At 44.1% G+C, this 10,936-nt stretch overlaps 1 protein-coding gene across 3 annotated transcripts in view; it reads right to left on the reverse strand.

Moving 5' to 3' along the window:
* Nucleotides 1–5,491, reverse strand: part of LOC310763971 (heparan sulfate glucosamine 3-O-sulfotransferase 1-like) — an 83,569-nt gene extending 78,078 nt beyond the window's left edge. For all 3 annotated transcript variants that reach the window (XM_083617069.1, XM_083617071.1, XM_083617070.1), the window contains exon 1: nucleotides 4,949–5,491. The gene's annotated coding sequence lies outside the window, so the exon portion shown is untranslated. The remainder of the gene's footprint in view (nucleotides 1–4,948) is intronic.
* Nucleotides 5,492–10,936: the final 5,445 nt, after the last annotated feature.

Genomic DNA, 10,936 nt, shown 5'->3' on the forward strand with positions numbered 1-10,936 from the left:
CCTGGCATATTAGTACAGCATATGCCAGTCACACTCAACTTAATTCACAGACTAAATTCCAGTCTATTGAAAAGCTGAATAGCTACAAAGTTCTCCAACACTGTCACAGCAAATTTCCCCAAAGGCAAGAAATTAATGGGTTTTGATCCTTTCACAAATATAACCAAGACAAAACTCAAATGAGTCAAGTATATTCTCATGCCAGACATTAGGGCAGGGAGAGCAGCAAAAGGGAAGAAACAGAGAGGGTGGGGAGAGAGGGAGAGAGAGAGAGAGAGAGAGAGAGAGAGAGAGAGAGAGAGAGAGTGTCAAGCAAGCATAAACAGGGCCTGTTTTTCCAGTGGGTTCCAATATCTTTTAAATACCATAATAAACGTGAACAGTCAAACCAACAATCATGTTATTAGAATATGGCAGCAGAGAGAGGGAGAACTGCAGTTTGTATTCTAACCCATTTATGAGATATGAAAGAAATGGGTGGAGGTAAACAAGAAGAAACTTTTGTCTCTGTAGGATGGTCTGCCTCATTCTTTAAGAACATTCATTTTATATTGTGTGTGAATATGAAATCCTGACTCTTTTTTTTTAAGTGCAAAACTCACAGCGACATCAAAAGTGGAAGATTTTCATTATAACTGGCTTACAACAAATCACAAACCTCACATCTGTTATACCCCATGTGATCTGCCATGTTGTTTCAATGCTCTGAACTGCACCACTGTTAGATAGGGGAAATTAGTAGTAATGAAGGGCACATTCTACAAAATCACCACTTGTGATTTTATTTTTAAAAATACCCTGTTAAGATTTGAGGGACCATGTGGTGAGCTTCTACGTGTGCAGTGGGATTTATGGTTACCATTTTGAACATGGTTCCTTTTGCTACTAACCTAAGTAGCTACACCACAAATTGAAGGGGAACTTCAAGAAGTGCACCCAAGAGAAAATCCCTGGTCCAGTTTTATCACACGATTAACTGTTTGTCTAGGTTAAGGGTTGGAACCCTATGGCCCTCTGAACTCCATCACTGAACCCCAGCTCCCATCAGGCCCAGCTAGCATGGCCAATCATCAGGGATGAAAGAAGCTGTAGTTCAGCAACATCTATAGGGTCACAGGTTCCTTCCATCCGCTGGTCTAGATCATGCCTCAGACATGAATGGAAGACTTTTGCAGGTATCATTCAGAGTTTTGAGTTTAGCAACTTTCCCGTGCATGGTCTTCTAGGTCACAAGAACCCCAACATTCCTGGATTGACACAGCCCTGGCCCATTTTTAAAAAAAAAATCCCACATAGAGTGGTCCCATCACTGCAGCCACAGGAAGGTAGCAACATACATGTCATTGCCACAACACCTCTCTCGGTGATAAAGTTCCAGGATGCCCCCACTGTCACAAGATTTGTCTCCCTTCTTGACAGAAAAATGTGAGCAGGGCTTCCAGAAACTCACATCTCAGCATGGCCAATATATGTGAAATAATAACCTCCTTCACTTTCTAAAAAATTATGAACTAGGATAAAGCACCTGGAGCACAAGGTTAATAATGGTGCTAAAGGTATTGCTAAACCTCTGACTGTTGAAAGCTGGGAAACAGAGGAGAATTGTGTACTTGTTTATTGGGCTTACTGTAAAGAATCTTCCTTTGTAGCCGCAGAGGTTGGGAACTGCAGCCACATGACATCAGGTGATTGACAGTTGGGAAGCCCCACCCACTGATCAATGTAGCTCACAGAGGGTTGGCCAGCTGTGAATCCAGTCCTCTGGTCAGTTCCAATTTCCCATCCCTGCTGTAAAATAACAGTAAAGCTGGCATACCAGTAGTGGTATAACTAGGTGATTATCACATTTTTATTTTTGCTGTCGTTAACACTAACCCCTGTCTAGCAGAACTTGCACAGCACTTCATTCCCACATGATGGATTGGAATGGGGACCACTCACCCTTGTTGCAAGGAAAGGGGGGAATTGTCATGCTGTCTGGAACTTTAAACACACACACACACACACACACACACACACACACCCCATAAGGACTTCAGCGCTGGCTATGCAAAGCAAGGGAGCGACAGCCATAAACGAACAATGAAAAATCCAAGCCAAGAACAGTAACATAAACGATTATTATGTTATTTATTTATATCCAGCCTTTCCTCCTGAAATTGACTTAAGGTGGCTTACAGTTAAAATAGAAACAACGGGGGCAGTTACAAAAATACAGCAGTTTACGCTTTCAAAGCACCACTGGATGAGCATTCCAACACCGAAGTATGCCACTGAATACCAACCACTGGAAATAAAGTGCAGGGGATGCCAGTGTGCTCATGTCCTGCTTTGGGTCTTCCCATAGGCATCTGGTTGGTCACTGAGCACAGGATGCTGGGCTAGATGGTCCTTTGTTCCGGTCCAATAGGGGTCTTCACACGTTCTTTAGTAGCATACCAGCTCATACTCTTTGGGGTCATTTTTAAGACTGAAAAATTGGAGTTCACAAAACGATACAGGCACATGAAGGGGAAAGTTGTGTGCAGCTATCGTTTATGGCAACATAGACCACAGCTAACAGATGCCACAAGCAATGCATTTGCAAGGTGGAGGAAGAACTGCATTTCCCCAGCTATAAAGCACATCAAATCCACCAATGGGGAAATGTGTTGTCTCTGCAAACATTGAAAGGAGATTCTGGATTGTCTACAATGAATAGGTAATGGTGGCATATTTAATGCATCAAGAGCAACCTGAAAATGTCCTTTGGGGAAACTATTTGTAATTTTGCCTCTTGGTGAAGTACAGCTGTAAACAGCTGGGAGCTATCTATCTAAACAGACACAAACTGAAAGGAGGTTTAGCACCATACAATAGACTCTGTAACTTGATCCTAACCACATTACCAAGCAATAAAGTCCACTGGAGCAAATGAATTTACTCTCAGGAAGGTAGTTACGCATGGTGCTCATAATTTAGCAGCTAGCCTCTTGAAATTAGGAAGAATTACACTGTCTGACATGTTCAGTTATTTATGTTCATCTTTCATGGTTCCCTTTCAAGAATTAGAAATGGCCACAACCAAAGGTGACATATCAGATGGATCATGTTAAATATGTTTTTCTTCTTAAGGTGACAGGATGGGTTTTGCTGTCACACCAAGGAACTGGCTGTCATATTTGGCTCCAAGATAAAGGCTGATTTTGTAACACTAGGGAAGAACTTTCAGAGTCTCTTCTCTCAGGTGTCCGCATAAATACTGGATATTGCAAAGCTGCACAAACAAACTTGAACTGACATTGCTCATTTTAGACAGGTTTTGTGCCATTGCTTTTAACAGATGCTTTGCAGATTTCTCTGTAAAATATGCCATTACAACAAAGACAAGTTTTGCTGATGTTCAATTATGGTACATTCCATCCCTTCCCCATACAATGGGCTTTGTAAAACAGATTTTAAGGGAATGGCCAGGTCAAAAAGTCAGACCACCAAAAGAACCCACAGTTTAACCATAAGCAAAAGGCACTGTCAAATTCATTCATTTTAATCACAAACTGAACTAAGAATGCATAATAAACACACACACACACACACACACACACAAGGAGTGTGACCTATTAAATGGATAAGATGATACTGAACAATATATGGCAGCTTTACAAGACAGTACTTCTAGGAGTGTCTACAAGTTCTTACCCATTATACTGAATAGAGCGCTTGAATGTACATGATTACCTTTTAAAGAAACAATTGAAATTCAACACATCGCCTATTTAATGACAATCATGCTATAGTTTAAGTCTGACACAGATTTCACTTTTAAAAAAAGAAGTAGCAGCCCATTTTACATTGACTAATGTATGTGAATCAGTGCTCAATGAAGAGCATAGCTCAAATAGAGAAACTATTTTCAGTGCTGGGGGCTCAGTCACGGAACACATGAAGCAATAAGCATAGCACACATCTGAGCACATGCAGAGTTCCATTCCCATGCTGCAGAACCAGCAGCACCATCCTCAGCACATCTGGAAGGGAGCAGTTGAGCTACTGGATCAGGAGGCACAACTGCTAGGCAGGTATGAACCCCGGGGCAGTTGACCTCTTATAAATTAAGCAAGTGAAGTAAATTATCTGTGCTTAGATTAGAAAAGACAACTCTCTCTCACTCCAGGCTTGCAACAAATGACTGCAGCTTACTGCAAACTAAATTAGTTAGCCTGCAATTGACACCACTTCAAACGGCACCACTCTTTCCCCCCCAAGTAGGAATTTTAACACAGTTCTCTGGAGATCTGCAGGGCGGGAGAGGGGGCTAAAGCATCACCGCCAAAAATAAAATGTATTCACTATGATTCTAGAGGGTGTCATTCTTATGGGATGGAGAGGTGAACTGGCATTTCCCTCTTCCTTCCAAGCTAATTCCCAGTATGTAAATTCCTTGGCAAGCCTTCGTTACTCTTGTGTAAGGAAGGGAACAGGAAGTCAGAGAGCCTCAGCTGCGTTTAGTACTTCATAGCCACCCACCCACCCCGATGCCATCGCCCAATGACCCGCAAGTTTGCCCTGGGTTTCCCCATCCCCATTTCAAAGGGAGAAGGTATTTTTGTCCCCTGACAGCACCAGCGGAGAGGAGTCGAAACTCAACCTGCGCCAGGCAAAGGCGGGTTCTCACGGCTCCGCGGAGGGATTTTTATTTTTTTTGGCGGGGGGGGGGCGGACATCGTTTTCACACACCCGCGCGACCCATTTACACGTGGACTCCTCTCCCTCCCCGTGACTACAGGCAGCCAAACCCTGAGGGAAGCAGTTGGCGTCGACGACGCCCCCCATGCCAAGCATCCCTTCCGTGGCTTCCCCTCGAAATTCCAGGTTCTTCCTTCCCTGGAAGAGAAATCTGGCTTCCTTCGGGGGGGGGGGGGCGGATGGGGAAGAGACCCCAAAAAAGAAAGACCCTTGACGTTCTTACCTCCTCAGGAGCCATGGAGAGCGGCGGTTCTGTCTCTACGGCGGGAGACGGGCAGGCGGGCGAGGAGAGCAGCGGGGTCGGCTGCAGGTGTCGGAGCCCGCCGAGAAAGCGGGAGCCTGGCTCTCTCGCGCGCTCGCTTCACCCCGCCGTGTGAAGGCTGAAGGCTGCGGTACAGTCTGTCCCAGATAAATGCATTAACAGCAGCCACCTCATGATTCATTAATCAGTCCCAGTGACCAGAACCACAGAAAGCGGCGGGTGCTGGGGTTGGGGGAAAGGGGGGTGGGGACCAGAAGAGAGAGAGAGAGGGAAAGCGAAGGGCTCGGAGGAAACGCGAGCGTGGTCCCCGCTGGAACTCCGACGCGAGCGGAGTTCATTAATGGATTCATGACTCTCGCATTCTCCCGCCTTGGCGCTCAGCGGGAGGGGAAGAGCGTGCCGGCTGCTGCCCTCGCGCTTCGCCAGCCAGCTGGAGCGCGCGGCACTTCACTACCGGCGCCCGGCGCGTGCCACACACACGCACGCACACCCGGGCGCCTCGCCTCTTCCTTTGCCCGGCTAAGGCTAGGGCGGGACCGGGCTGGGAAAAGGGGAGGAGCTTCGGGGGCAGGTGACTCCCTCGCAGGCGCCCTCGGCTCCTCCTGGGAAACGAGCGCAGAGCTTGGCTCTTGCGGGGCGGGTGGGGGGAGAGAGAAAGAAAGATAAAGAGGGCAGCGCCTCGCACGCGATGCAAGCGCGGATTTGTCCGAGGTTCGTCAAGGGGGTGAAGCGAAATTGGGCGGCCAATCAGAGGCAGGATCGCGGTCAGCGAGGAAAGAGCGCGGAGTGTTAGGGTGCTTGCAAGTGAAGCGGCCCTCCAGATGTTGCTGGAGTCCGGCTCCCCTCAGTATCAGCCTGCATGGCCAGTGGTCACCACACTTGGAGAGCCACAGGTTCTCCCATCTCTCTTTCCCGCCCTCAGGCACCGTGGCATAAAATAAGAATACGCTGCGTCAGGGAAACATCTGGGGGAAGTGTCCCTCACTTAATTGAAATAAAACCTCAAAGCGGTTCACAAAAAGAATAAAATTCTCAGTAAAATAAAAAGTTAGAACAGTTATTTAAAACATTTTTTAAAATGAAATTAAAGATAAACTGAAAACCAGATTAAAACACGTTTGACTGGTTTGGATTGGCTTTCCTAAACAAAGATGTTTCAGCAGGTACCAGAAAGAATAAGTACAATGGAGGCACCTGCCTGATGTCAATAGATAGCAGTATTACTTAAACTATAATCCCACACATACGGGAATAAGCTCCAATGGACTCAATGTGCGATTTCATTTCAGAAATGTAGAAAACCTAATTTCAGAACTGAAATAGAAACTTTTATGAATCATGAGTGTATTATGGGATGGGGTTGCAGAATGTGTTTGGGAGGGTGGCCATGTTGCAAGATTGTTCCCCGTCCCCAAAAAGTGATGATTGGGCCCGGTTCCCAACAACAATGGCCAAACATGTCTTTCAGCATCTTATTCCTGTGAGCACAGTTGAAGTGCTGGTGATGAGATTTAAGGCCCTACATAGTCTGGGCCATGGGGATCTTAAGGAACACCTTCTTCATGGGTACCACCTTCTTCTGTCTCAGATACATGGAAAAGATGGTCCTCCATGTCCCGTCTATAAGACAATTGCATTGCCCATGGTGGAGCGGCAACCACACTCTGAAAAAGCTCTCTGCTAGCTACATCCTTGCTAGTCTTTGGTGCTTAGTTAAGATGCTGGTTTTCCAGAAAGTATTTTCTTTTTCTTTTTGTAGGTTGTGTGTGGGGTATCCAGCAAGCAGGTCCCAGTGTCATAGCTCCTATACAATTGGCACTCTGCCTTCTCTGCAACTTTGGTTGACCTAAGCTACAATGCTATACACCCTTCCCACTACAGTCTGTGGGGCTTACATACGTAGACTTGCATACAATTGAGCTATAACTGTTGCAGTGCACTTAGGTACCCCTGACCATTAGGTCCAGTTGCGAACCACTCTGGGCTTGCGGCGCTCATCTCGCTTTATTGGCCGAGGGAGCCGGCGTACAGCTTCCGGGTCATGTGGCCAGCATGACTAAGCCGCTTCTGGCGAACCAGAGCAGCGCATGGAAATGCCATTTACTTTCCCGCTGGAGCAGTACCTATTTATCTACTTGCACTTTGTTGTGCTTTTGAACTGCTAGATTGACAGGAGCAGGGACCGAGCTCACCCCATCACGGGGATTCAAACCACCGACCTGATTGGCAAGCCCTAGGCTCTGTGGTTTAGACCACAGCGCCACCCGCATCTGCAGTAACTGTCAGCTGTCCTCCCCCCTCCCCCGAACCAATCACTATTCAACCTTGGCCAAGAATAGGGAACCTGTGGTCTTCCTTATGTTTGCTAAGCTCCCAACACCCTTAAGTCCGAGACAGCGCAACCAGTGGTCAGGGATGATGGAAGCTGGAGTCTAGCAACATGTGAAGTACTTTTAATGATTGCATATTTAAATTCCATTGTAAGATGGTAGCAAAACAACACAAAATTAGATGCGGGGGGGGGGGGACTGCTCTCAGAGGATTTTTGCCTCTACAGTATTTATTAGCTTTTTATAGTTTTCTCTCATTTCTCTCTCCCATGCCCTTTCATATAAATTTTTATTTGTTTCCTATAGAAAAGACTGCAATGGTTTGAAATCCTGGAGTCAAATTTCACTTCTACTTGTATTGTTAAATTCAAAACTCTATATTTCATGCTTGAAAGCTTAAATTTAAACCCAGTTTGAGAAAGCAGTTATTCTGAGGACAATTAAATGCTTGTAGATAGAGAAGAAGGTTTTAAATGATCCACTTTAAAAAAGTGTAATCTGTTGAGGAGTTTTTTTACTCCCCACCCCACCTCAACATTTTTGCCTTAACTTCCTCTTGTTGCAGCCGATGTCCTACAAATTACAAGCCATGAAGTTAACTGAGATAGAGAACTGAATAAATATGGCTGTAGACCTTAAGCATACATATACAGTAATACACTTTGTTGTTGTTGTTTAGTCGTTTAGTCGTGTCTGACTCTTTGTGACCCCATAGACCAGAGCACGCCAGGCACTCCTGTCTTCCACTGCCTCCCACAGTTTGGTCAGACTCATGTTTGTAGCTTTGAGAACACTGTCCAACCATCTCGTCCTCTGTCGTCCTCTTCTTCTTGTGCCCTCAATCTTTCCCAACATCAGGGTCTTTTCCAGGGAGTCTTCTCTTCTCATGAGGTGGCCAAAGTATTGGAGCCTCAGCTTCAGGATCTGTCCTTCCAGTGAGCACTCAGGGCTGATTTCCTTAAGATGGATACGTTGGATCTTCTTGCATTCCATGGGACTCTCAAGAGTCTCCTCCAGCACCATAATTCAAAAGCATCAATTCTTCGGCAATCAGCCTTCTTTATGGTCCAGCTCTCACTTCCATACATCACTACTGGGAAAACCATGGCTTTAACTATATGGACCTTTGTTGGCAAAGTGATGTCTCTGCTTTGTAAGATGCTGTCTAGTTTCTGCTGAAAGCAACGGAAGATATATCCAGATGAAGGTTTTTGTTAATGTGTTTGGTTTAGGGTGTGACACTTTAGTGACACTTTAGTCACACCCTAAACCAAACACATTAACAAAAACCTTCATCTGGATATATCTTTCATTGCTTTCAGCAGAACCAAGTTCCTAGGAGGAGTTTTTAGAACAGGAGTGGGGAACTTGTGGCCACCTGATGTTGTTGCACTCTAGCTCTCATAAGGCGCAACCAATGAGGCCAATGGTGAGTGTTGCAGACAAATAACATCTGGAGGGCCACAGGTTTCTCATCCCTACATCCCATACACAGCTGTATATGTTCGCATGCATGTTTACTCAAAGTAAACCCCACTTGGCCTGTTTGGAAATATGCCATGTTGAATTCAGTGGACCTTACACCTGAATTGATGTGGATAGGCTTATCCTGTTAGGCAAGCACAGCAATAAGGTGGCCATATGCTGAAATTCCCTCTTCCATTACAGCTGCTGGAGTCCTGTCCTCTTTTGCATATGGAAATCTGTGACTTCTGCACATAAAGCTATATTTTCACAGCTGAAAGTGAACCTTATAGACTACAAACCATATGAGTTCCTTGCTTGGGTAGCAGGAGAGATTTGGTTTCTAAATACTGACCACACATGATGATGAAGATGAATTACCACAGTATGAAAAGTTCCAGCCATCCAGACACCTATGACTGTGTGAATAATGTGCTGGTGATCCCTGAAAAACAGTCTAATTCAGCTACAGGGAACTAACCAAGAGGGAAGGCATCTTTCTTTTGTTATTTCATGCTGTGATTCATTTTGAATTATTAGGAAAAGCAGTGTAAAAATGTTTTAAATAAATTCCTAGGTTGGGAAATGAACGATGACTTATTAAATCTAGTTCCAGAAGGAAACAGGAATAATTCATCTTTGATGCATCTTGTCACCTGGAATTGATACAGTTGAAGCTCTAGTACCAAAGGCACCACAGAATATATTTTATCTGGTGCAACAGACTAAATTCTGAAGCAGCATCAGAGACCTACAGTATGGCTGGATGAGGATGATTATGCTGAAACTTAAACCAGATAAGACTGAACCACTGTTGGTTGGGAATATGATTTATTTAGGTACAGATTTACAGCCTACACTGGGTTGGACTTCTGGTAACGAACAACTGAATTTCTACTCAGAAGTAAGCTTCGTCATATTGAGTGGGACTTACTCTCTAACAAGTGGAAACAGGATTTTAGTTTCCTTATAGCAGGGATGGATAATCTATGGCTCTCCAAATGGTGCTGGATTCCATCTCCCACCAGCTCCATCTAGCATGGCCGATGGTCAGGAATAATGGGAGTTGTAGTCCAACAACATTTGCAGAGCTGCAAATTCCCAACCCTACCTTATCATCAAGTGCCTTCAAAACAAAATAAAAAAAATAAAAAAATAAAAAAATTAAATATTAAAAATAAATATTAAAAATAAAAAAACTCTCTCAGATATTCCTTCCTCATATATTTTTCTTTTAAATGAATTTTTATGTTCCCACATCTCTAAGTCTTATAATGCCGGCCACACTACCAGCATGTTAGTTTCAGGAGGTGTTTTCCCCAATCCCTCATGCTGCCTGCTTTAGTAAGATGTTCTTCTAAAGTTTAAGGGACTAGATAAGCTGAGACTGCAGCTCTGTGCATACATATCCATAAATAAATTCCAGTGAACCTTTGAGTAGACATGCACAAGATTGTGAAATCAGCCTTGTTAACCCTTCAGTTGGTATGGACTTTGAGCAGGAAAGATAACTGCTCAAGATAATTTTGTGACAGACCCTAATGTGGATGTTCCTTTGGAATTAATTTTTGGTGTAATCTAATGGGAGCTGGTGGAATTTACACTGTGTTGGCCTAGGTTTCCTAAAGCACAGCTCTGTATCTTCAAGCTGATATCTAAATATTGTGTGTAGATTTTGTAAAAGACAGATGAACTTTACAATATCAGAACCCAGGAGGTTGGCTTCTACTTCAGTTGGCATTTACACAACACTAACCTTTTAATGCCTCCAGAGAAATACATTTTGTATAATGTTTCTTTAGTAATTAAGCACTATAATCCTTGACCTCTTAATTATAATGAAATAATGTTTTCCACAGAAGACATGCAGCCAGTTAGAAAGTCTTATGAATATTAAAGTGACAGACTGGAAACACTGGGAGCATGCCAGTAAAAACATATATTCTGAGTTGATTTGTGCCTGTCTTGAATGGTTAATGTTAATGATATAAAATTTGACATTCTCTGTCAAATTAGGGACAATTTCAGAATTGTCACATGGTTCTTCAATTACTCTGCTTCCCACTTCTTCTTTTAAAACAAAGATCCTTCCCGATTTTACAAATTCACACCCAATTTGCACTGAGAATGTAGTTCAATGGCTAAGTGTGTGCCA

The sequence above is a fragment of the Podarcis filfolensis genome (assembly GCF_964270895.1).
Source record: "Podarcis filfolensis genome assembly, chromosome: 5".
NCBI lineage: Eukaryota > Metazoa > Chordata > Lepidosauria > Squamata > Lacertidae > Podarcis > Podarcis filfolensis.